The sequence below is a fragment of the Jatropha curcas genome, chromosome 7 (assembly GCF_041381405.1).
Source record: "Jatropha curcas cultivar XTBG-Jc1 chromosome 7, XTBG_Jcur_1.0, whole genome shotgun sequence".
Classification (NCBI taxonomy): domain Eukaryota; kingdom Viridiplantae; phylum Streptophyta; class Magnoliopsida; order Malpighiales; family Euphorbiaceae; genus Jatropha; species Jatropha curcas.
Genome location: NC_143157.1, coordinates 12,266,225 through 12,287,281, shown reverse-complemented (window position 1 = coordinate 12,287,281; position 21,057 = coordinate 12,266,225). Strand labels below are relative to the sequence as shown.

The window sequence follows — 21,057 nt, the reverse complement described above, 5'->3', positions numbered from 1 at the left end:
TAGGACGGTGCCTCCGGTACCGAATGTGGCATCCACCGTCGGGTCTTTCGGGATCGGGCGGCGGGTGTTACATTTAGTGGTATCAGAGCATAGGTTTAGGCGGTTCTCGGACTATATGCATATATAGGTATTTATCTATTGTGAAGTGAGAGTATGAGTAATTTAAGTTAAATACATGCCATATTGATTTGGTTTGGAACTTCTCTCTGATGCGAACCTTTTGGTCTTTTTAGGAGTTGAGTGATGTCTCAACATCTGTCAGATGAAGAGGTGGATAGTTATGTCCCTCCTATTGGTGGTATTCCTGTTGGTGATGCCGCTAGTGGTGCTGTGGGTTCTGATGCAGAGCACGCCTCGAGGGTGGGGCAAGCTGCTGCAGGTCCTGCTGGGCCTAATCAGGATACATTTGTTCAGCAGTTAGTTGCTGCTTTGAGGCAGGCAGCAGGAGTTGTTCCCCAGGCTCCAGTTGCTCCAGCCCTTGTTCCAGTTCGTCCCCCTATTGAGAAACTGAGGAAATATGGAGCTGTTGAGTTTATGGGTAGAAAGGATGATGTGGCTTCTACAGCAGAGTATTGGCTCCAGTCTATGGAGAGGATATTGGAGCAGATGCAGTGCTCACCTGTAGACAGTTTGATTTGTGCCACTTCCTTATTGAGAGAGGAAGCTTACCAGTGGTGGGATACTGTATCACGGACAGTTAGTGCTGAGCAGAGGACTTGGGACTTCTTTCTTTCTGAGTTCAGACAGAAATATATTGGGGAGCTTTACATTGACCAACGTAAAGCAGAGTTTTTAACATTAAAACAGGGCAGAATGTCTGTGGCTGAATATGAGAGAGAGTTCATCCGATTGAGCAGGTATGCTACGGAGATGATTCCTACTGAGTCTGATAGATGCAAGCGCTTCAGGAAAGGCTTGCATGATGAATATCGCATGCATTTGGTTGCTCATCCTCATACATCATTGTCTTCCCTAGTGAAGGCAGCTTTAGAGCTTGAGGAAGTGAGGAATGAGCAGCAGGTTAGGAGGCAACGAAGTCAGCAGGGTCAACAAAAGAGGGTTTAGAGTATGGTATCTGGACAGACTTCTGGGGCTCAGTCTAGTAGTAAGAGGCATAGGGGTCCATCACAGACCTGGCCTAGACCTATTCAGAGACATGGACAGGGTACTTATAGCAGAGTAGCTCCACAGACCACATCTATTGCTAGTGGTGGAGGTGCTACATGGATTGATATTCCGCCATGTCCTCAGTGTGGAAAGAAGCATTCCGGGGTTTGTAGGAGATTTTCTGGGGCATGCTTTCGATGTGGGTCTATAGAGCATTTGCTTCGAGACTGCCCTATGACTTTGGCTAGTGCAGCTCCTCAGGTAGGGAGGTCAGCTCCTTATGTTTCGAGAGGCAGGGGCAGAGGTCGTGGTGATACAGGAGGTACTGGGAGTCAGAGGCCAGTTTCAGAGACACTAGAAAAACTTGAGTCCAGAGCACCTGCCAGAGCGTATGCTATCCGGACTAGGGAGGAGCAGGATGCTCCAAACGTTATCATTGGTACATTCTCTCTCTTTGATATTTCTGTATATGCTTTGATTGATCCTGGCTGTACTCATTCATATTTAGGCATACATGTGGGTAGATTGGGTAATATGCATGCTGATATGTTAGAGCATAGTATTGAGGTTACTAATCCCTTAGGTCATAGTGTCGTAGTTAATCGGGTGTATACAGATTGTCCATTGGTAATCTATGGCCATGTGTTTCTGGGAGATCTAATAGAGTTGCCTTTCCGGGAGTTTGATGTGATCTTGGGTATGGATTGGTTATCTAGACATGGAGTTATGATTGATTGTAGACTTAAGAGGATTACACTCCAGACTTCATCTGGTGAGGAGATTGTAGTTGTGGGTGAGAGGTCGGATTACCTCTCTAATGTTATTTCTGCTTCTACTGCTAGAAGATTGATCCAGCATGGTTGTGAGGCCTACTTAGCCTGTGTACTTGCTCCAGAGTCAGAATCTCCTAGTGTCCATGATATACCCACAGTATGTGATTTTCCGGATGTGTTTCCAGAGGAGTTGCCTGGTTTACCTCCTGAGAGAGAGGTTGAATTTGGTATTGAGGTTATGCTTGGTACTGCACCGATATCCATTGCTCCATATCGGATGGCGCCTGCTGAGTTGAAAGAGTTGAAGATACAGATTCAGGAATTGCTTGATAAGGGGTTTATTCGTCCTAGTGTATCTCCGTGGGGTGCTCCAGTATTGTTTGTAAAGAAGAAGGATGGATCACTTAGATTGTGTATTGATTACAGACAACTTAACAAAGTTACTGTGAAGAATCGGTATCCATTGCCTCGGATAGATGATTTGTTTGATCAGTTGAGAGGAGCTAGTGTATTCTCGAAGATAGATCTGAGATCAGGTTATCATCAGCTAAGGGTGAAGGCATCAGATGTACCTAAGACTGCTTTCAGGACACGCTACGGTCACTATGAGTTCTTGGTAATGCCATTTGGTTTGACTAACGCTCCTGCAGTGTTCATGGATTTGATGAACCGGATCTTTCATCCTTATTTAGATCAGTTTGTGGTTGTGTTCATTGATGACATCTTGGTATATTCTCGGACTAGAGAGGATCATGATCACCATTTGAGAATTGTACTTCAGATATTGAGAGAGAGACAGTTGGATGCTAAGCTGAGTAAGTGTGAATTCTGGTTGTCTGAGATTGCTTTCTTGGGTCACATTATTTCTGTTGAGGGTATTAGAGTTGATCTGAAGAAGATAGAGGCAGTGCTTGAATGGAAGCCACCTAAGAATGTGACAGAGATTCGGAGTTTCTTAGGATTGGCTGGTTATTATAGAAGATTTGTCAAGGGATTTTCTCTCATTGCGACTCCTTTGACTAGGCTTCTTCAAAAAGATGTCAGATTCGAGTGGAATGATAAATGTCAGAATAGTTTTGCGAAGCTTAAGATGATGCTTACTGAGGCTCCAGTGTTGACACAGCCAGTTTCGGGTAAACCGTATGATGTGTATAGTGATGCTTCACATAATGGATTGGGTTGTGTGCTTATGCAGGAGGGCAAGGTAGTTGCTTATGCTTCTAGACAGCTTAAACCACACGAGAAGAACTACCCTACGCATGATTTGGAGTTAGCAGCTATAGTCTTCGCTTTGAAGATTTGGAGGCATTACTTGTATGGTGAGAAATGTCATCTGTATACAGATCATAAGAGTCTCAAGTATCTGCTTACTCAAAAGGAGCTTAATCTGAGACAGCACAGATGGTTAGAGCTACTTAAGGACTATGACTTCACCATTGATTACCATCCGGGTAAAGCTAATGTGGTAGCAGATGCACTTAGTAGGAAGTCCTTGGTTGCTTTACGTGCTATGAATACGCGATTATCTGTAGCTAGTAATGGTGCACTCGTGGCAGAGCTTATGATTAGACCTAGTGTACTTCAGCAGATTCGAGATGCACAGAAGGATTATGAGACAATTGCCTTATCGAAAGACCTAGTCAGAGATGGAAGGAAAAAGAGATTTATGATTAAAGATGACGACTGCTTGTACTTTGGGGATCGGATTTGTGTGCCTAAAATTTCAGAGCTGAGGAAGAGTATCTTAAAGGAAGCTCATAGTAATCCCTATGCTATGCATCCTGGCAGTAATAAGATGTATCAGGATTTGAAATCACAGTATTGGTGGCCAGCGATGAAGAGGGATATCACAGATTATGTGTCGAGGTGTTTGACGTGCCAGCAAGTGAAAGCAGAGCATCAGTTTCCTTCTGGTTTGTTACACCCTACTTCTATTCCAGAGTGGAAATGGGATAAGGTTACTATGGATTTTGTGACTGGATTGCCTTTAACTCCTAAAAAGAAAGATGCTGTATGGGTAATAGTTGACAGATTAACTAAGTCAGCACACTTTCTTCCTGTTAGGACCGACTTCACCATGGAGCAATATGCAGGGTTGTATATAGATGAGATAGTGAGATTACATGGGGTTCCTTCTTCCATCATTTCAGATAGAGATCCGAGATTTACTTCTAGATTTTGGAAGAATCTACATGAGGCCCTGGGTACTAAGCTGAATTTCAGCACAGCTTTTCATCCTCAGACAGATGGTCAGTCAGAGCGGGTTATTCAGATTTTGGAGGATATGTTAAGAGCTTGTGCTATTGAGTTTGAGGGCAGTTGGGAGAAGTACATTCGACTTGTAGAATTTGCCTACAATAACAGTTATCAGTCGAGTATTCAGATGGCCCCTTTTGAAGCACTATATGGTAGGAGATGTAGGACTCCACTGTGTTGGTCAGAATTGAGTGAGGGCAAGATGGTAGGTCCAGATTTGATTCGGGATACAGAGGAAAAGGTCAGAATTATCAGAGATAGATTGAAAGCAGCTTCAGATCGTCAGAAATCTTATGCGGATTTGAAGAGGAAGGATATAGAGTATGCAGTGGGAGATAAGGTTTTCCTTAAGGTATCTCCGTGGAAAAAGATATTGCGATTTGGAAGAAAGGGTAAGCTTAGTCCTAGGTTCATTGGTCCATATGAGATCATTGAGCGTGTGGGTTCATTAGCCTATAGACTAGCTTTACCACCAGACCTGGATAGGATACATAATGTTTTCCACGTATCTATGTTAAGGAGGTATCGGTCTGACCCATCACATGTAATATCAGTGGAATCTGTGACTATAGAGCCAGATTTAACTTATGAGGAAGAGCCAGTGAGGATACTTGCTAGGGAAATTAAGGAACTAAGGAATAAGAGAATTCCATTGGTCAAGGTTCTTTGGAGAAACCATAAGACCGAAGAAGCTACCTGGGAAAGTGAAGAGATTATGAGACAACAACATCCTCAGTTGTTTAATTCAGGTGAATTTCGAGGACGAACTTCTTTAAGGGGGGGAGAACTGTAACGCCCCATTTTTTTTTCCTGTGTTTTAATAGTAGTTTACCGGTCTGTAAATAGTACCACCGGTCCGGAAGTTGGTATTATTTTTGGTCCGAAAAATTACTATTTATGTTTTATATTTTATTTAACATTTTTGGAGCATGTATGCATGGTTTTTATGGATAGAAAGTAAGTAAGGAATATTTTTGGAGAATTTAGATACTTAGTGAATAGTGAATTATGGTGTTATATTAAGTAAGGAAATTTGAGCAATTATTTTTTTTATGGAGGAAAATTGAGGAATTATTTTTATGGAATAAATTAGAGACTTTTGTGGAGATAAATAATATTTTGAAGGAATTTAATTGGAGAATATTTGGAGAAAAGACCAAAATACCCCCTTAGTTGCTTTAATAAAGCAACTATCAATTATTGAGCACCAACTTTTGCCTTCTTCTTCTCCATACACGTTTCCTTCTTCTTCTCCTTCTTCTTCTTCTTCTTCTTCTTCTTCATTTTCTTCAATTCCTACTTAGTAAACACCCATCCAACTTGATTTAAGGCATAAATCTTAGAGAGTGAAGCTAGAGAAGTAATCTTTGGTGACTAATTTCAAGGAATTTGGTGATTTTCCTACTTGGGTCAAGTAAGTGATTTTATGATAAGTGAATTATTTTTGGATTTAGAGTTGTCTTTTAGCATATACATGCTTAATCATGCTCCAATTACTTCTTTTCTTTGTTTTCTTTGTTTGATTTTGAGTTTCTCCCATGTAGAGGGTGGAGAGCCTTCTAATAAGGATAAAGGCAAGACCAAAGCTTGAGAAGCTTTGATTAAAGCTTGTTAAAGCTTGTTTTGAAGGTTAGTGTTCATAAACACACTTACCTTACTCAAATTTTGATTTTGTGCCTTTATGCTATTATGTGTATATTTTGAGATTTTGTATGAAATGATTGGTTTGTTGAATTTTGGTTGCCATTACATGCTCTTGGATGATGTTTGATGAGTATTTATGTTGTGGTAGACATTTCTACCTTGTATCTTTGTGGTTCATGTTCCTTTCATGGCTCAAGTAAACTGAATTTGGGAAAAACGAGATTTTGAGTGAGATTTAGGACCATTTTTCCGTCCTTTCTAGTTTCCATTTGTGTCTTAGTCCTTCATAAAAGTTGTAGGTCTATATCTTATCTTTCCAACCCATCCTCTTGTGTCCAATTTGGAGATATATAACTCAACTTATGGCTGAAACACCCAAACTGACTCTGTTTGTGTCGGGCCACATGCATCACTGACTTTAGTGCCCGTTTTGACCACTATAATGACAAGATTAGGTTCTTAGTTCTTCATAAAAGTTGTTGCCCTGTGTCTTGAGAATTTGCTTGTTCTGCATTTATTTAATTTGAGTGTGGGGTTTAGTAGGAATTCAAGAAACAATGGACTTGGTTCTGCTGAATCAGGTCTGGTCTGTCAGTCTATGTTCCTAGCTTTGTTTTGTTATCTTCCATATTGATCTGGGCTGTGATCCCTTCATAACATTTGTAGGATTTTGTCTTAGCTTTCTAAAGACTCTAATTTCATTTAATTTGGAGACCCATAGCTCCGGTTATGTTTTAAAAACACAGCAAAGGTCCATGTTATTTTTATGCTGGAAATTTTCTATGTTAAGTCATTTTGTTTAAGTATGAGAATTTTTATGAATTACTTAAGTTTAAATTAAGTTTTTATTATGAGAAGACTAAAGAAAATGAATTTTATGAGAAATGTTTTTGGGCTCTAATATACTTGGTGTGAATTTGATGCATGATTTGATTTTATTATGTATGATGAGCATGCTCGGCATTTGATGCCATTATGATAAGAAGCTATGATCATATGCTAGGCACATGGGTGTCTTATGTTAGGGCGGACGCGCTCTATATATTATGAAAAGGTTGGCGACCTAAGGCCATTATGAATAAGCTATGAAAACTTATCTGCTTCTTTTTCTCCTAAGTGTATGTGAGCCCTTATACAATATTTTTAAGGAAGTGAAATAAATGAGATCACATTATGTTAATAACTCTTAATTTACCACAACTTATTTATGATATCAAATGAATTTCTAAAGCATGATGTGTTGGTGTGCATATGTACTGCATGTTCAAATTTAATGATTTTATGTATATAAATGATTGTTTTTAAGTATGTTGTCATCACAACATTGGTTTGTTGTGTTTTATGAGCACCACTGAGTTTTATACTCAGCGCGTTGATTTTATCACGCGCAGGTTGGAGATTGTGCTTGCCGCTTAAAGACCTGAAGAGTAGCATCAGAGTTGAAGAGATCTTTTGGTAGTTGATTAGTATTTTATGTAACTAAAAATTATGGCATGTATAAGTATTACATTTTTGGAGACTGTATTATTTCATTTATAACTTAAGCATGTTATTGTAAATTATTTTGGTGTATATATATTGGGAGATAAACTTGGACTTATTTAATGGTTAGAACATTAGAAGTTGATATATTTAAATGAATGTATTGAAGTGATGAATATTATAATGTTATTGAGGAACTATGGAGTTATGAAATTATAGAAGTGCTATTGTGTTGTTATTGGAGTTTGATGGGGTTTGGAGTTTGAATTTGGGAGTGCTTTGTATTCATATGTTTGGCAACTTCTATTTTTAGGGGAAACTCTTGCAGTTTTTCTGTAGGATTCTCCCAAATCATTTTCAAAACAGAATACTATTACTTGCTAAACTTGTGAATACTAAGTCACTTCTAATTCATAATATGATTGTTTGATTTATATGTAGGTTAGGATGGTGCCTCCGGCACCGAATGTGGCATCCACCGTCGGGTCTTTCGGGATCGGGCGGCGGGTGTTACAAATGGAGTGCTGTCGAAGTTGCTAGTCGATCCGACTAAGCCCATGCGAGGGAGGTATATGGACCGAAACTGTGATTATCATCAGTGCAAAGGGCATTCAACTGATGAATGTTTCAAACTGAGGCACGATATTCAAGATTTGATTGACAGTGGGAAGATTACGAAGCCTTCAGACAAGAGCAAGCCAAGTACCAAGAACAACCCACTTCCCTAATATCAGTACAATTATCCATCCCATAAGTCTCAGTCGGTTGGATCGGTCAACGCGATCGGGAGTGGATTACCAGAAGAAGTGGTATTGGCGGAAGCAGGATGGGAAGAGCGGATGTGTGCCATGTTGAACATTTGGGATGACTGTAGTAGCGATGAGGAAGAGAAGGTGCCAGTGAAGATCGAGATCGAGAAAAGCATCACGGTGAAAGTGGGTGATGTACCTGAAGATGAAGATGAGCAACTACAGCTTGCCATTCAAAAGAGCTTAGCTGATCAAGAAGAACAGTGGTACTATAGCAGTGAGGAGGAAGTGAACGAGGTAGGTGTTCAGAGTTTGACCTGGAGTGGGCGAGTATACAATCCCGAGAGCAGTATGCAGGCTAAGGGGAAAGAGGTTGCTGTTGACGGAACAAAGAAGAGAATGACAGAGAAAGGCGGAGAGGAACAGAAAGAAAAGAAGAAAGATGAAGAGGTAGTAAAAGGACAGAAGAAGGCCGTTGAGGTTGGAGAAAGCAGTCAGAGTAAGGCGCCTAGTGGGGTGACCGCCAGCTCAGTGCTGAGTCAGTTGCAAAGAACAAGAGCTGACATTTCGATATGGGATTTACTGATAGCGTCTAAGGAGCATAGAGAAGCTTTACTTGAAGCTATGACTTTTGTCAGGGTGCCGGCTCGAATTGAAAGTGTTGATATGATCAATGTGCTACAGCGAAGAATAGGCGAAGTCACTTTCTTTGACTCTGACCTTCCACCAGAAGGAAGAAACCACTGTAAGCCGTTGTACATTCAGATCACCGTCAATGGACAAGATACCCGGAATGTGATGGTGGATAATGGATCAGCATTGTGTGTATGTCCGCTGAAGATGCTGTCTAAGTTTAAAATCGAGGAATCAGAGCTTGAGCCATCAAACATGGCGGTCAAGGCTTATGATAACACTATGCGGAACGCAAAAGGGACCTTCAAAGCGAAAATATCCACAGGGGCAATGGAAAGCTGGGTAGACGTGGTTGTGCTTGACATTTTAGCCAACTATGCTCTTTTGTTGGGAAGGCCCTGGCTTCATCCTTTGGGTGCAGTTCCATCCACCTTGCACAGAAAAGTAAAGATTCCATGGGGTATAGATGTGGTGACAGTTAATGCGCAAGAGGATCTGAGTGTAGCAACAGTGGAAGGCTTACAGCTGGCGGCACTGTTATCGGGTTTTCAGGTGGCAGTAATGGATGCATCCACCACCAAGAGCAAAAGTACAGTGAATAGAATGAGTCCTTTCTCAAGGAAGATGATGAAGAAGATGAATTGGCAGTACGGCAAGGGTTTAGGCCGGGAGCTGCAAGGAAGGTTTGAGCCTCTCTCATCGGCATTCGGGCAACAAGACAAGCGTGGATTGGGCTATTCTGAAAATAGAAAGAAAGAAAAATATGAGGTTCGGTCTCCAATCAGAGCGTCGAATGTGAATCAGATCTTCTTTATTCCACAAGCTGAAGGGGAATTTCAGAGTAGGGGGAAGACCTATCCCGGCTTGGAGATATTCATGACCGATTATGAGGAGAGGCTGGTCAAGTCACCCGAACCTTCCTTGGAACAGCTGGTGGATGGGACTGAATACATGATATGTATGACAGAAGCGAGCATTGAATCTGAGTGGTTGAAGAAGATATCCAAGTTTGAAGACTTTCTGGGGATTGGGGATGAAGCTTCAAAGCTGGTGCAAGAACAAAGGGCCAAGGTGTGCATTCTCCAGTCGGTTCTAGCTGCCGAAGACGCCGAAGAAGCAGAGAGGAAGGCATTGAAGGCGAAGCCGGTAAAAGAGAAGATAGAAGTTCCCCCGGTGGAAGAAGAAGAAGCTGCAGATGCCGATGAAGTAATCCAAGCAATAAAAGATACTTGTAATGAATGTATTGAACAAGCAGTTAATCCTGTATTTTGTTTTTCTGATCCTTGCTTTGAGAACACTATGGATGGTTTTCCTCTTTTATTTCAATCAATGGAAGTGAACTTTGACTACTTGTTTTCTTGTTTTCCAAATTGTCACGTTCATGGCTTTGATTACACCACACGCATATTTGACATAAATGCATTGCATCATTTTGCATTTAACTTAAGCACCACTGAAGATCCTAAAATAATCGAAATCGGATCAGACTTGAAACCTGAACTCAGATAGGATCTTCAAGAATGTATCAAGAGAAATTCAGAGGTATTTGCCTGGAGCTATGCGGACATGCCAGGGATCGACAGATCAATAGCAGAGCACTTCATTCCTACTGATCCGAGTGTTAAGCCGGTAAAGCAGAAAAGAAGAAGGGTCAGACCAGAATGGCAAGACAAGATCAAAGCTGAAGTCCAGAAGCAGTTGGATGCAGGATTCTTAGAAGTAGTTCACTATCCGGAATGGTTGGCGAATATAGTCCCGGTACTGAAGAAAGATGGGAGGATAAGGGTCTGTGTTGATTACAGGGACTTGAATAAGGCCTCACCTAAAGATGACTTTCCACTTCCGCACATAGATGTTTTGATCGACAGCGCTGCCGGAATGCGATGTTATTCTATTATGGATGGATTCTCTGGATACAACCAAATACTGATGGCTCTAGTGGACAAGCACAAGACGGCCTTCACCACGGACTTCGGAACCTTTTGCTATAGGGTGATGCCATTTGGACTGAAGAACGCCGGGGCTACATACCAGAGAATGGCTACAACTTTGTTTCATGATATGATCCATAAGGGGTTAGAAGTATATGTGGACGACATGGTGATCATGACAAAAACACAGGAAGAACATGCAGAGATGTTGGAAAAGTTCTTCGCAAGGGTCAAGCAGTACAACTTGAGACTCAATCCCAAGAAGTGCGTATTCGGAGTAACAAAGGGGAAGTTGTTAGGTTTCATTGTAGGACCTAATGGGATTGAGGTTGACCCCGACAAAATAAAAGCCATTCAGGACATGGAACCGCCAAAGATAGAACGTCAGGTGAGAAGCTTCCTGGGTAAGATTCAGTACATCAGCAGGTTCCTTTCAAGGTTATCCATCACCTGTGCCCCAATTTTCAAGCTACTGAAGAAGAATCAGCCAGTCAAGTGGAATGAAGACTGCCAGAAGGCCTTTGACCACATAAAGAAATACTTGATGAATCCACCGGTACTTAGTTCACCAAGACCAAGAGAACCCCTAATCTTGTATCTATCTGTAGAAGATGCAGGAGTTGAAGCAATGTTGGTATAGCCGGACGCCGCTGGAGTGGAAAAGGCCATTTATTACATTAGTAAGAAACTACTGCTTACAGAGGAGAAATATAACTTGGTGGAGAAAACATGCATGGCAGTAGTATGGTCGATAAAGAAGTTGAGACCGTACTTTGATTCCTTCAAGGTCACTTTCGTCTCCAAAATTGATCCTCTGAAGTATTTGCAAAGAACGCCTACTCTAGAGGGACGGCTGTCTAAATGGTTGATTCAGATGTCTAGTGTGGATGCGGACTTTGTAACAAAGAAAACGGTCAAAGGTCGGGCTGTAGCAGAATTCCTGGCAGAAAATCCAATTACAAGTGATGAACCATGGGAATTGGAGTTTCCAGATGAACACTTACAATGTATCGAAGCAGGAGCTTGGAGATTGTATTTTGATGGATCAACAAACAGAAACGGAGCCGGAGCTGGTATCGTAATTGAAGCACCTAATGGTGAGATTACCACGATGTGTAAAAGGCTGTTGTTCCCGGTCACTAACAACATGGCAGAATATGAAGCATGCATGATGGGGATGGAAGCTCTCCTTGCATCTGGTGCTAAGGAGGTCGAAGTAATAGGAGATTCGTTATTGGTTATTGAACATGCTAACGAGAGATGGAGGGTAGAGGAAGAAAGACTGAAGCCCTATGTTGAGTACTTGTTGAAGAAAGCAGCACTATTCGACAAGATCATTTTCACTTACATAGGAAGAACCTATAACAGAATTCCAGACGCCTTAGCAAACTTAGCATCAGCTTGGCAAGATTTGAGTAAAGTTCTGAAGAAGCCATTTATCATTACCACAGCCAATATCCCGTGCTATAAAGAACATTTTGTGAACCAGATAGAGTCGGAGGAAGAGCCATGGTTTACGGATATCCTGAGGTACATGAAAGACGATACTTTTTCTGATGATGCTACAAAAGAAGACCGTGCAGTTCTCAGAAAAATGACTTTGAATTATGTTCTAGCCGATGGTGAACTTTACAGGAGAGCTTGGGATGGGATACTGCTGAGATGTGTGAGTAAGAAAGAGGGAACAGACATAATGAAGAAAGTACATGAAGGAGTTTGCGGTACTCATCTAAGTGGCATGAGTCTAGCAAGAAAAATTATGAGGCTGGGTTATTTCTGGATGCAGATGGAAGGTGATTGTATTCAATATGTGCATCATTGCAAAGCTTTTCAATATCATGACAATAAAAGTCATTTACCTGCTGTTGAACTCGATCCGACAACTCCTTCTTGGCCTTTTTCTGCATGGGGTATAGACATCGTCGGCAAAATTTCACCAGCAGCATCCAACGACCATCAGTATATATTGGTTGCAGTTGACTACTTCTCTAGATGGATTGAGGCTCAATCTTACAAAACCTTAACCGCCAAACATGTGGCTAGATTCATTGAACAGAACATTTTCTATCGCTATGGTGTTCCCCATCACATAGTTACAGATAATGGCTCTCATTTTCAAGCAGATGTTGGTCAATTGCTTTATAGATACAAGGTTGAGCATCACCATTCTTCTCCTTATCACCCTCAGGCTAATGGCGCAGTAGAAGTTGCGAATAAGGAAATCAAAAGAATCGTGTCAAAGATGTGTGAAAGGTACAGAAGCTGGGCTGAGAAACTTCCTTTCGTGCTCTGGGGGCATCGCACTACATTCAAATCAGTAAACGGAGCTTCTCCTTTCAAACTTGTATACGGAATGGAGGCAGTGTTACCGATAGAGCTCGAAAAGAAGTCTCTCAGGGTTTTGGTAGAAGCTGGTCTAACTGAAGAGGAATGGGTCAAGAAGAGATATGAAGATCTAGTGCTCTTAGACGGGAAAAGACTGAATGCTCGATTCCAGGATCAGATGAGAAAAAGAAGAATTGCTCGTTTCTACAATAAACGAGTACATCCAAGGGCAGTAAGAAACGGAGATCTGGTTTTGATCAGATTATTAGACCATGAAGCCCAGAATCATCCTGGTGGGAAATTTAAACCCAACTGGCATGGACCGTTCAGAGTTCACAAACTATTGGCAAAAGGCGCCGCTGAATTGGTCACTATGGAAGGAGAACCTGTCAATCGAATTGTCAATCAAGACCAAATGAAAAGATTCTACGTCTGAAATGATGATTTCGAAAAAAAAAAAATGCTAAGTTGAAAACCCGAAAGGGCGGCTTAGGCAAAAATTAAGCTCGCTAGGTTGAAAACCCAAAAGGGCAGCCTAGGCAAAAGTTAGAGCATGAACAAGAACGATAAACAAACACAATTTCCGGGATCAACGCATGGTGCTTAGTTTAAATGCAGAATTCATGCCATGCGTTCGTGATAAATGTGTGATTGGTTGCTCAACGCCATCAACCCGACTTGAAGGAGGATAGGAAATCGAGTAGTTAGAGCAAATGACCATTGTATTAGAATAAACTTCCTTTACTTCTGTATAATGTTGAAAAGAAGTAAGATTAATAAAAGATTTGAACTTCAAAATTTTTCTTCCTGTTCTGAGGTTATGGTCGAAGAATGCAAAACTTTCCTCTCTGCTGATTTGATCTAAGATCGACTCATTTGAACTAAGATGTTCCGGCTGGTGGCCTTGCCTAAACCAAGAACTCTTTTAGGACGTTGATCAGAGGGACGAGCACCATTTTCTCAGTGATTTCCTTGGAAAGATCAATATAAGACCATGAATAAACCTTAGCACTTGCATAGGTGCATGCATACATAAAGGAGTTACACTTGCTATTTTTGTTTGATTTGTGCAGGTAATAAAACAGTCACTCCATTCTTTGCTATTTCCAAGTGTAAGCTTTTGTTTTTGCAGAATAACCTTTACTTTATGAGCTTTCATTTGTTAACCCAAAGGCAGGAGGCCCAAATAACTAACTCAACAAACAATTCCAAAGGAAAAATTTGTTGTATGTTGTTGATTAATGTCTGCAGGAAACAGGAATTAATAAAGACAGAATCACCGGCATCATTAATTAAAAGGAGAGCAGATACATTCAAATAAAAAGCTCATGGCCCGAGTACAAAAGGAAAAGAAAAGACAACAGTTTATTCTTTCTAGTAGGGCCTATCGGCAAAGGCCAATATTCTCAAGGCATAACATCATTGTGGGGTAAAGAACCAGTTGACATATGCGGGCGTCACGGTGTCCTGCATCATTCCTTCATCTAAACGCACAGTGTTTCGATTTCGCCAATGGTCAGCCAAATTGGCCAACAGATGTGATGTTATCAGACCGCTCTCGAAATTATGGATTCGGGGAACACGCTGTATCATCCCATACTGACGACTGATCCTGTCAGGGAAATAGGCCATGGAACAGTCTAGACTGGCATACAACACATAGTTGAGATTCATACTTCTGGTCGTGACCAATCTAATTTGCCACCAAGGACAAATCCATCGGATAGTAGGGTTATCCCCAAAATCGAAGCGTCTCCGAGACCGAGATTGAAAGATGGCAGGCCCGTAGGTTGGAATTAAGCGAGCTGGAACTGGAGGAATCAGGCTTAATTTTTCCAGGGCCCAGGCTTGCAGTAGCAGTGGACAACCACGATGATGGACATTGAAGTCGGTAATGTGAAGGGCGATATCCCTGGCCCAACACATTGTTTCGCCCATGATCATCATGAAGACAGTATGATGGTACAACTGCATATCCCGAACAATGGTCAGAAGTCGGAAATCTCCAATTCCGGGTCGACGGTTCTTCATGGCATACACATTCAACAACAAGAAGCAACAAGCTCGAATCCAAGGGAGATCCAGATCTGTAGACAAAACCCTGTTCAAGAAAGGTTCCAAAGGAAGACCTTGATCCCCACTTACGCCGTCAGGAAGGAAAACCGGGCACAAGGCCACAATCTCAGTCAGATCATACCTAGGACCTGGGGGTAAGGCCGAAGTTTCGTCTTGATCAGGATGATGATCCATTATGGCACACATCTCCTCGTAGGTCGGAGTCACTTCAGAGTCTTCAAACCGAAAAACCATGGTATTCAGATTAAAATGAGTAATAAGCCAAGAAAGGAAACCATAGTCGGGTTTCAAATCTTTGAAGTATTTCAGCCAGACGAGCTGATCCATAGGAGGAATTCGCCATAAATCGTCAGAAATGGATTGGACGAAAGTTGAGACTTGGTTTCTGAAAGCCAAGAAAAAGGATTATCTAAGAAACTGATATGCTTTGAATGCTAGATGTGAAGGAAAAGTGAAATAAAACGCCCATTTATAGAAGGGTGGAGGGACCGGTGAGTGAGGCATTGTCATTGTCCAACATAATGTCCACTGTCAAGGGTAGTTGAAAGGCATTCATGTATGGGCTGTTCGGGTCAGTGAGCATTTAAAGCCGTATTAATCAATAAGAAGGACGATTTGTACAATAAGGAGGTTGAATCTTTATGACCGCGTTAATCGCCCTGTCAGGTAAGTGATACGATCCACTGTTGTTTGGTGATTGATTTTTGTAGTATTTCGTTTTAAGTCCATTATTTTATTCTTTCTTTATTTCATTTTATTTCATTCATTTTATTTATAATAAATTGGTCCATGGACCACTAACAAGGCGAACCGTTTTTGCAAACAAACGGGACACCGTCCTCTTTTTCGTATTTTTGTATTTGTGTTTTATTTTTGCAGGAACAAGACTTCGCAGTTGTAAAATATAAGCACATACAACAATATAAAAAAATGTGTGTAAATAATACCATGAAAAGAAAATAAAAATAAATAACTGTACGACCATCCAAAAAAATAATTTAACACTACTGAATGTTCAAAATGTTAAAAAATGTTCAAAAATGGCTGAGACGTGCAGCAGGACTACCGCCGCCTGCGGCTCGGACCAGCAACAGCCGGATGGGGTGGAGATGGTGGCGCATCATCAGAAGAAGAACCATCCTCATCCTCATCAGAAGAATCGAGCGGGATGCCCTCAACCTCTAGCCTCGTCCGAAGCCGCTCTACCTCCGCCTGAAGCCGGCTCACGGCGCTAGACTGACGGGACTGATGCCTCCGCAGTCTCCCGTTCTCCAACTCCTGTAAAAGTAGACATATGTAAGAAAGTCTACCAAAATAATAAGAAACAGAAAGGAAAATATGTGTAAAATTCATACCAGCTCGTGCCGCTCGGAGTTGAGCCTACCAATGTAGGATCGGGCAAACCCGAATCGCTGGCAGATCTCCTGATGTCTCTGGGCCGGCACCTGCAAACAAGGAGCACCCATTAAAAGATTACTCAGGTAAAATGCTTCTAACTTTGTAAATTCGGTTTATAACTTACATGTGTAGTGTGCTCAGGGTCCAGCTGCACCGGAGGAGGAGCCTGCCGAAGATCAGCAGGGATGATGATGCCAGATCCAAGGCCTAGACCAGGATCCAGCACTACCTCCATACCAGGTGGGAACGGCACGTCACCCAGCACTATACCGGCCGGTCCAGCCGGAGCCGCCGCGCCACCTGCCTCAGCTCGGTAATGAGCCGCTGTCTTGTGCGTCTTCCGCTCCTGCATCAAGTTACAGAGAAAATAATGGCGTCAGTGATTTGAAACAGTGAAAATAGTAATAACAGTAAATAAGACTGAAGATCAGATGAGTTACCTGGGTGTACTCAAGAACCTCGGGCAGTCGCGCCTGCATCCGAGAGGCGAAGTAAGAGGGGAAGTCATCGACGGACAGGAAATCGTTCGCCAAAAAGCCTCTGTACTCTACCTCCAAGTCCTCCCGGGTCAAGCCCCCTAGCAGACACATACGCTGAGGAGGGGCATGAGGTACCCTCCGCTGTGATGGAGCTACCGGAGTATCAAAAACTCTCTCTTCGAGGAAATAGCGGTCGGCCCAGTATCCTCGCATCAGCAGCCTCGACCGGGTGTGCAACTCAGCCACCTCCCGGCCCGGGTAGGTCCTCCAGGCCTCGCAGTCCCATGGAGTCAAGGACAGCTACAAAAATGAATATAAATAAGAAATCAGTATTTGTTGTGCATTGAAATAAAAAGGAAAAAAAGAGAAGATAAGTTAAATGTTCAGAATTTCTGTGTGTACTTACATCGGACAGCTCCCGGTCATTAAGGAAGCTCCGCCAGTACTCGGGGTCCTCGCCACTGGCATAAGTGTGATGGCAGTGGGCCAGATAGAGAGGAATCCTCCTGGACTCAACCGGAGAGTCGCCACTCGGGCCGCCCGGATAGATACAGTACTCATAGGACCATACCTGCAATAGAGACAGAAATAACATCAGTTAGTTGAACAGTTTATAATGACGAATAAAAAGGTGAAGGGTGAAAGAATTTTACCTCCAGAGGCCGGATGAACAGCCAGTTCGACTCACCACTACCACGGGTCCAGACATCCAGACCGTGATAGAGATGAGCCAAACCGAGTGTGGCCCAGTCGAAGGACCCGACCTGGCTCAGATCTCGAAGACAGGCCAGCACCGCCGGATCTCCCTTATTATGGGAGTTGCATAGCAGCTGAGATGAGATGATGTAGAATAAGAAGGATCGGGCAGCCTGGTCCCTCTCCTCCCGAGTATACGCAGGAGCAGCAGGTCGGGCCTCCTCCGGCAACTCCCTCCAAGCCTCCAAATGGGTCCTGATCCTCTCGGCCCAGAACCGGAAGACCATCTCGTAGGACATACATCCCTGCACGGTGTACCGAGTTTGTGAGGTGACACTGAGCAAGGAACGGACCAGCTGGGCCTCGAGAGTGGCCGTCTGATTCCGAGCATCCAGCGGTGGAGCCGGGCCGGTGAAGCGCAGGCCAGTGATCGCAGCATAGTCCACGGGTGTGAGGGTCATCTCACAGAACCCGAACACAAAAGTGTGTGTACAGTCGTTCCACCGCTCCATCAATGCATATCGCATAGCGGGCGGGAAACGAGGTTGGGTGCGATGCAATCCTGCGGCGTAATCCCCGAACCCAGCAGCAACGACCCGGGCTCGCATAGGAGGGTCCAGTAAATCCCAGAAAGCAGAAGCATCAATGGCCGATGCACCCGAGCGGGCCTTGCCCAGATTAACCTGTAGGAAAAAAATTTTTTCAATTTCAATAAATACATACTAACAATTGTTTATCTTCTTATATGGCAGGAGAAATGAAAAAAGACCAAAAACGGTTTGAACCGTAGCTGCGTCACGCAACTACAAAGCCGCGTCACGCGACCACACGGCCGTGTCAGGCAGCTTTGCTCAAGTTGCGCACCTAGAAGCACGGCTGCGTAGTGCATCTCAGCACTCGCGCCACGCCACTCCACAGCTGCGTCACGCAATTGTTTGAAATACGTTGTCCTAAGAATAGATGCGCTACGCAACCATGAAGTAGCGCCATGCATCTCGCTAGCTGCGTCACGCAACTGTTCAAGACTCTTACTCATTTACGAACAGTCGCGTCACGCAACTGTTCTTCCAAAGAACAGCTGCGTGACGCAACTGTCGAAGGTACGCAGTGATTTAATTTCAACCTAATTTCACTATGTTTGTGTTGTTTTCATACAATTTTTAGGGCAAAAATCAAGTCGCCTAAAGCTACCAAAAATTAAAGGTCAACGAATCAAGTGTTAATGCAATAAAAAGGGATCGATCCTAAGGTTCAAGGCAAGCTAGGGTTTCTGGCGCCTCGAACAGTTGCGTCACGCAACTGTTCACCCAAGAACAGCTGCGTCACGCAACTGTTCATGGAAGAACAGCCGCGCCACGCAACTCCTACCCGCGTGACGCTACTGTTGACGCAGGCATAAACTTCAAAACGTAGTCCTATTGCTACAACTATGGATCAAAAGCAGTAAAAAACAAAAAATTGAAAGAAGATTTTTTTACTTACCTCGGATTGAAAGCTGCGCATCCGGCTCGTCTCATATCTGACCGGGAACTCCGTACCCGGCAACGGCAGAAGCTACAACGGTCGTGTCCCGGGGGTCAATGGATTCCGGCTCGCCGGCACCGACTCATCGTCAAAGGTAGGAATATTCGGTAGGGCCCCGAGGGTCTCCATCTCCGGAGTGTAAGCAGAAGCGGGGATTTCTGAGATTTGAGACATCGCTTTCAGTTGAAAAGTTCAGAGAATTCTCAATTGCTTAGGGTTTGTGATAAGTGAAATTGAATCGATTAAGAATAGACGTTACTTATAGTGAGCAAGTTGGGCCCAGGTTCATTCTTCAAGCCCAAGAAGAGCATTGGGCCCGTTACCTCTTTCCGAGACCAACAGGCTCGTGCGGTTTATTTTAAAGCCCATACTGGTCCACTTCGGCAATTGGACGTCAATGTGCGGCCCGTACACTTCAGCGATTTTTGTCTACTCACCGCACAGGGGGCAGGAGCATCAAATTGCCAGATTACCCTCAAGTAAGTTTTCTTTCAACCACTATATCATAAAGGGTATACTGGAAAATGCAGATAACAAGTTTTGTTAAATCTTCTATGCCGAGATTTTTGCTAAAAATTTTTTGCAAAATGATCAAAATATGCCTACAAAAGTGGATATTTTTGGTCCTAGGCCGGAATTCCGGACTGGGGGCAAAAGTATAACCTTTTGCCTTAATGTGAATCTTTGCATGGGAATGTATGACGTTCCAATATTTTTCTAACAAAAGGCAAGGTTCGTTTGTACACGGATACTGCTCTTCTTCTTGTGAACAATTTTTCAGGCCAACCGGTGATGGTTTTTTGAAGCCGATAGGTCTTACTGATTAGTGATGGTGCATTGCGAAGCTAATCAGAACAATTTCAAAACAGTGATGGTGCATTGCGAAGCTGTTTGAAATTTCCCCCCCGGTCAATGATGATGAATTGCGAAGTTGACTAGGGTAAAACCAACATCTTTCGGGCAGATCAAACCGAGCCTCGAGGATGCCTTTTCTAAACCGACTGGAGCCGACAAAGCCAACAAAACCGAGCTGAGAAGGTGGCCAGATCAAAGCTCTTTAAGCTGATCAAATCGAGCTTCGAAGACTTTGTTATCAAATCAACATCTTTCGAGCCGATCAAACCGAGCTTCGAGGGTGCCCTTTCAGATTCCATGGAAACCGACGAAGCCAATCAAACCGAGCTGAGAAGGTGACCAAACATTCAAAGTCCTTCAGGCCGATCAAACCGAGCCCCGAAGATGTCTTCCAAGCCGATCAAACCGAGCTTTGAAGTCATTCACATGTTGGATGGAAACCGACAAAGCCGATCAAACCGAGCTGAGGAGGTGACCGGATGATTAATTCAGCATCTTTCCAAGCCGATCAAACCGAGCTTCGGAGATGATTGCCTGATAGAAGGTGCATCAATGAACCACTTTAACATTAATCGCTTATACAATTAATGATAAAGTGGGGGGGCAAACTGTTGACGCGTAATTTTATGCCTCCACCTGACCCGATGATGATATGAGGACAAGGGATAAGGTATCACGATAAACCAGAAGTGTTTGAACCAAATATTAAACCAAACCGCCCAAAGGTTCTTGACCCGTGTTAGGGCTGTGTCACGCAGCTAGTACCTGCGTGACGGCACTATTAGCTGCGTCACGCGGCCCTAACAGGACTGACACTTCTAGCGCGCGCCCGTGCAACGGCCTACACTGTTTGTATGGATACGCGGCAACTGTACGAAAAGTAAGTTGCATCACGCAAGTTATGGATGCGTCACGCAGCTTATACTCGCGTGACGCGACTGCTCTGTTGCCCTAGCCATATAAATACAACATTTTACAACAAAAACGGGACTTTTGACACTTTGCTCTCATTTCTTCTAAGAAAAATCGCATTCTGAGTTTTAAGTTTCTAGGTTAACGACTAGGGTTCTTCCTTAAGAATTCAACTGAGTAAACTTGGGGAAGATCGAGTCATAGATATTTTAGATTT

General features: G+C 43.1%; 1 pseudogene; it reads left to right on the top strand.

Annotated features, from left to right (window-relative positions):
• The first annotated feature begins 243 nt into the window (after positions 1–243).
• LOC149494699 (uncharacterized) lies at positions 244–2,939 on the top strand (annotated as a pseudogene).
• Positions 2,940–21,057: the final 18,118 nt, after the last annotated feature.